This window comes from Podarcis liolepis (assembly GCF_965112155.1).
Source record: "Podarcis liolepis genome assembly, chromosome: 1".
In the NCBI taxonomy this organism is placed as follows: Eukaryota; Metazoa; Chordata; class Lepidosauria; order Squamata; family Lacertidae; genus Podarcis; species Podarcis liolepis.
The window spans coordinates 10,374,423-10,380,983 of record NC_139554.1 but is presented as its reverse complement, the minus strand read 5'-3'; positions in this window follow the sequence as shown (position 1 = coordinate 10,380,983).

Sequence of the window (6,561 nt, the reverse complement as noted above, 5' to 3'; positions counted from 1 at the left end):
TCCCTCTTGCTGTTCTGGCTTCTGAGATTCAGAATGTTATTTTCCTTGTTTTCCTCCTCCAAAAACTAGGTGCGTCTTGTGGTCTGGTGCGTCTTATAGAGCGAAAAATACGGTAAATTATGTTTACAGCCGCAGGATCTCTTACTATTATGGGGCAGCCACAATTATGCACTTTAAAAGCCTTTTGTATGCTTTGTTTTTTTTAAAAAAGGGGAGTGGAAATCAAGTTGATAGCTGCGATTCCCCAGCCCAAGGGTAGCTTATATTCTGCTGCAGTTGGACTCTGTCTCCCATCGGCCTCAGCCAGGAAGGCCCAAGGGCCAGGGATGATGGGAGCTGTAACCTCTGGAGGGCTGCACTTTGGCTACGCCTTCAGGCGTGGGGAACTTGTGGTCCTCCAGGTATGGCTGAACTACAACTCCCATCTCCCCTAGCAGTTGGCCATGCACGCTGGGGCTGATGGGAGATTCGGTTCAATTTTTTTTAAAAAAAATCCTGTCACGTCTCATTCAGATGAATCGTAAATTGGCTTACAAATGACAAATACAGTGGTACCTCGGGTTACAAACACCTTGGGTTACAAACACTTCGGGTTACGGACTCCCCTAACCCGGAAGTAGTACCTCGGGTTAAGAACTTTACCTCAGGATGAGAACAGAAATTGCGTGGCAGCAGCGGGAGGCCCCATTATCTAAAGTGGTACCTCAGGTTAAGAACGGATCTCCAGAACGAATTAAGTTTGTAACCAGAGGTACCACTGTAATAACTTAATAGAAGAAATACCGCACAAATCGTACAGAGCAATTAAGAAGTCATCAGTTTTAATCCATAAAATGCCATCAGTGCAACAACTAAAAAAACCCCAACAAGCCTAATGGCACAATTGCAACAAAGGACATATGATTCACAAAGTACAGCATTCACAATCTATAAAATCACAATGTTAACAAAATAGCAATCAAAAAAATAACCTCAATTCTCGTAATCTTTTGATCTATTGAGCCCAGCCACCCCATGATTGCAAAGTCTCTCTCCTTTCACAGTTCTTCCTCTGGAAACGGCTCCCTTATGAAAGATTGCCCCTCATATGTGGGTTTTTGGATCATGCTTTGCTGCTGCTGTTTGTTTAGGTTTTTTTTTATAAACTTACATAGCTATAGGATGAGGTTGCATTTTATGATTTAGCCAGGAGAGGGCAGCAGAAGCTCAGTTTCTCCGTAGGAATGCTTTCACCCATAATATGTTTTTTTTTAAAAAAAAACGAGAATGAAAAAGCATGCAAGCTCTCTGCTGGTGGGTTTGAATTCTGAGGCCTCCACCTGCACAGCACAGTGATCTAGTGGTGTTATAAGGGGGTGAGACAATCTTTCAGGTATCCTGACCCTAAACTGCTTTATAAATCAAAACCACCACCTTGAATTTGGCCTGGTAGCTAGTTGGCAGCCAGTACAATTATTTCCATGGCGGGGTAAAGTATTGGCAATATCCTGCTCCACTGAGCTGCTGAGCCACCACACAGCACCAGCTGCAGCTTCTGAACCAACCTCAAGGTCAGCCCCAAATAGGGTACATTGCAGTAATCAAGCCTGGATGTTACCAGCGCATGGATGACTGGAATGTGTGCAGAGGAGGGCAACCAAGATGATGATGATGATGATGATGATGATGATGATGATAATAATAATTTTTATTTATACCCCGCCCTCCCCAGCCAAGGCCGGCAGCTAACAAGCAATAATAAAAACAAGTTGAATGAATACAACTTAAAAACAGGATTAAAATACAACATTAAAATATTGAAACATTGAAATATTAAAATGTAGCCTCATCACAGGAGGAGAAAGGAAAAAGAAAGAGGGGGAGGGAATCAAACTGGCTCCAAGCCAAAGGCCAGGCGGAACAACTCTGTCTTACACGCCCTGCGGAAAGAAATCAGATCCTGCAGGGCCCTGGTCTCATGAGGCAGAGCGTTCCACCAGGCCGGAGCCAGTATTGAAAAGGCCCTGGCTCTGGTTGAGGCTAATCTGGCTTCCTTAGGGCCCGGAACCTCTAGGGTGTTGCTATTTATGGAGCTTGAGGCTCTCCGTGGGGCATACCGGGAGAGGCGGTCCCGTAGGTACGAGGGTCCTAGGCCATGGAGGGCTTTAAAGGTCAAAAGCAGCACCTTAAATCTGACCCTGTACTCCACTGGGAGCCAGTGCAGCTTGAAAAGCACTGGGTGAATATGCTCCCATGGCAGAGACCCCGTGAGGAGCCTCACTGCAGCATTCTGCACCCGCTGGAGTTTTTGGGACAGCTTCAAGGGCAGCCCTGCATTGAGTGAATTACAGTAGTCAAGCCTGGAGGTGACCGTCGCATGGATCACTGTGGCCAGGAAAGGTAAGGGACCTGATGAAGGGTCTGGAAACCTAGCCTAATGAGGATTGGTTGAAGAAGCTGGGTATGTTTAGCCTGAGAAGAGGAGACAGGAGATATGATAGCTATCTTCAGATATCTTAACAGCTGTCCCATGGAAGAGGGAAGAAGCTTGTTTTCTCTTGCTCCAGAGAGTAGGACCTGAACCAATGGATTCCAGGTACTAGAAAGGAGATTCCAACTAAACATCAGGAAGAACTTTCTGACGGTAAGAGCTGTCCAGCAGTGGAACAGATTCCCACAAGAAGTGGTGGACTCTCCTTCTTTGGAGGTTTTCAATACAGAGGTTGGATGCGGACGATACCCAGCTCTACCTCTCTTTCAAATCAGAACCAGTGAAGGCCCTATGTGAGTGTCTGGACGCGGTTGGAGGATGGATGGCGGCTACCAGATTGAGATTGAATCTTGACAAGACGGAAATACTGTTTTGGGGGGACAGCAGGCGGGCTGGTGTGGAGGACTCCCTGGTCCTGAATGGGCTAACTGTGCCTCTGAAGGACTAGGTGCGCAGCCTGGGAGTCATTTTGAACTCACAGCTGTCCATGGAGGCGCAGGTCAATTCTGTGTCCAGGGCAGCTGTTTACCAGCTCCACCTGGTACGCAGGCTGAGACCCTACCTGCCCACGGACTGTCTCACCAGAGTGGTGCATGCCCTAGTTATCTCCTGCTTGGACTACTGCAATGCGCTCTACGTGGGACTACCTTTGAAGGTGACCCGGAAACTACAACTAATCCAGAATGCGGCAGCTAGACTGGTGACTGGGACCAGCCGCCGAGACCACATAACACCGGTCTTGAAAGATCTACACTGGCTCCCAGTACATTTCCAAGCACAATTCAAAGTGTTGGTGCTGACCTTTAAAGCCCTAAACTGCCTCGGCCCAGTATACCTGAAGAAGCGTCTCCACCCCCATCATTCTGCCCGGACACTGAGGTCCAGCGCCGAGGGCCTTCTGGTGGTTCCCTCACTGCAAGCAGCCAAGTTACAGGGAACCAGGCAGAGGGCCTTCTCAGTAGTGGCACCCGCTCTGTGGAACAGCCTCCCACCAGATGTCAAAGAGAAAAACAACTACCAGACTTTTAGAAGACATCTGAAGGCAGCCCTGTTTAGGGAAGCTTTTAATGTTTAATAGACTGTTGTATTTTAATATTCTGTTGGAGGCCGTCTAGAGTGGTTGAGGAAACCCAGCCAGATGATGATGATGAAGAAGAATATTATCTGTCATGGATGCTTTAGCTGATATTCCCTGCTTTCCCGGGGGTTGGACTAGATGACCCTTGGGGGTCCCTTCCAACTTGACAATTCTATGATTCCATCCAGACTCAGAAACATATTGCCATCATGGCGAGGGTTTGCATGGCCTCTCTTGATTCAGATGGGTCTGAGAGGTAGAGCTGGGAATATTCGGTGCACGGTTGACCCTTCCGTCTCTCCCAGCTTGGAACAGTCACTCCCAGCTCTGCCTGCAATTTAAGATTGGGTAAAGCGCCCTCCACCTCTCTGCAGTCTGTCTCTGTGTTCTAGTATTCTGTAGTTTTTCAGCTGGGAGCCGGAACTGCTTCCCTGTGTTCTTGTGCGTCCTATATTTTCTGATCTCTATGCTGTGGTTGCAGAGGGGATTCTGTTTTGATCCCTTGCAGCACCGTTTGTTTACAGATTCCATCTGAAGGGCAGCAACGCCTTTGCTGCAGGGATAAGAATCCTCGGTCACACCCTTGCTATGCATTCAAGGCATATTTATTGTAGGCATTTGTCTCAGGAGACAATGGAGTGTGCCTCCGAGGGTGAAGCCAAATTGCTTCGTTAGCACCGAAATGACCTCCCCGGGGCGCAAGCCTGGGTTGTGTGTACCGGGTTCCTGGACTACACAGACGACAAGACTTCCCTCTCCTCCCAAGAATTCTGGGAACTGTAGTTCGAAAAGGTTCTCCTAGCAACTCCCAGTACTCTATACAAGCTGCTCATCTTTAAGGGAAGCCTTAAATGAATGGTTTGGATACGTCCCTAGTTTTAGAAACTGCTTAGAAGCCATTTTGGCACCTAAGTGGCATATAAATTAACAACAACAAGAAGAAAATTATTTCAAGAATGGAGAATCTATGGACCTCCAGAGATTGCTGGACATGCTGATGGGGGTTGTCGGGAGTTGTCATCCAAAAACATGGGGAGGGCCGTAGGTTCACCACCCTCTGCCGAAGAGGACAATTCTCTGGGAAAGGTTTCATCCTGACTTCTGAGAATTACCCTTCCTGGCTTGCTTCAGTGAGAAGGAAACGTGGAATTCAGACAGCGCTAATTAGTTCACAGATTATCTCACAGACACAAAGACGATATTATGACATCCTTTGCACACGCCTGTCATTAGACAATAATTGATTCGCACATGGCCTGTGATTTCAGAGTAGATTCCAAGTGCCGATGATCACTGAACTAACGGCTCTCCTCGGCATGACAAAGGAAACACTGTTTTCTTTCTGAAATCCAGTCAACGCAGGCCGCTTGCTCCTCCTTTAAAAATAATGCACCATTAAACAGCACTCAGCTTTGTCAGGGCCCATCTGGATCTCATTGGTGTTCTGAAAAACCCACACAGAACCAAGCAAGTTCAGAAATGGCTCCCAACCCCTCCCCAAGCAGTTAGGGTGATGGAAAACCTTTTGTCTTGGAAATGGGGTGATGCCCTTGGGGGGGGGTGCCGTCTGAGGTGGCCACCTCACCCAGCCCCATAGGTGGGCCAGTTCTACAGATGCTTCTACTGTCTAAGGATAGGGCCGGCACCAGTGGTGAAGCCTTAGATGAATTGCCTCCATCCCAGACACGAAATAAACTCTGTGGGTAGTTTCAGGCTTCACTAAAAGGAATGATCCATTCACAGTAGGGTGAGTAATGGAGGGCAGGGGTGGAGATATGGCTAAAAATAAAAATAAACGAGATCTTTCCTTTTTTAAATGAAAGTATCCCCCTCCAGTTCAGGCTCACCCACACCCTGCGTAAGTTTTCCGACCATGATGCAAGCGACTGGATTTCTTGCCCTAGTAACGAATTCAGAGCCGACTAAAAGGGAGAGCTGGAATCCCTCTCAATGGCTTAGTTGCGAACTTCTGTTTTCCCTGGCAATTAAGCCAAACAGATACATTTTGCCACCTGTTCACAATGGCAGCTTGAATGCTGTTCCATTAAGCTTAGTGGACGCAGTCTGCACAGGTCACAACCAAGTGTGTTAAAATGAGCGGCTGTCACCTGATTCTTTTTCCTGTCGAGACAAACTGGGTGACAGAATTGTAGAACTGGAAGGGGACTTGGTGGTCAACCAGCCCAAACCCCCCTGCAATGCAGGAATTATCAGCTAAATAATCCCTGGCAGATGCCCATCCAACCTCTCTTTAAAAACCTCCAAGGAAGGAGAGTCCACCACCTTCTGAGGGAGCCTGTTCTGCTGTTGAGCAGCTCTTAACCGTCAGAAAGTTATTCCAAATGTTTAGTCAGAATCTGCTTTCTTGTAATTTGAATCCAGGGGTTGATTCCTACCCCCTGGAGCAACAAAAAAACAAGTTAGCATCATCTTCTATGTGACAGCCCTTCAGAAATTTGACGGTGCCTATCACCTCTAAGTATCCTCTTATCCAGGCTAAACAACCATTGTTCGTGAGACTTGATTTCCAGACCCTTGATGATCTTGGTTGCCCTTCCTTTCTTCTTTTAGGTAGATGATACATATATTTCCGTATAGTATGGAAGTGAGAGCTGGACCATAAAGAAGGCTGATCACCGAAGAATTGATGCTTTTGAATTATGGTGCTAGAGGAGACTCTTGAGAGTCCCATGGACTGCAGGAAGATAAAACTGATCCATTCTGAAGGAAACCAGCCCTTAGTGCTCACTGGAAGGACAGATTGTGAAGCTGAGGCTCCAATATTTTGGCCACCTCATGAGAAGACAAGACTCCCTGGAAAAGACCCTGATGTTGGGAAAGATGGAGGGCACAAGGAGAAGGGGAAGATAGAGGACGAGATGGTTGGACAGTGTTCTCGAAGCTACGAACATGAGTTTGACCAAACTGCAGGAGTCAGTGGAAGACAGGAGTGCCTGGCGTGCTCTGGTCTATGGGGTCACGAAGAGTCGGACATGACTAAATGACTAAACAA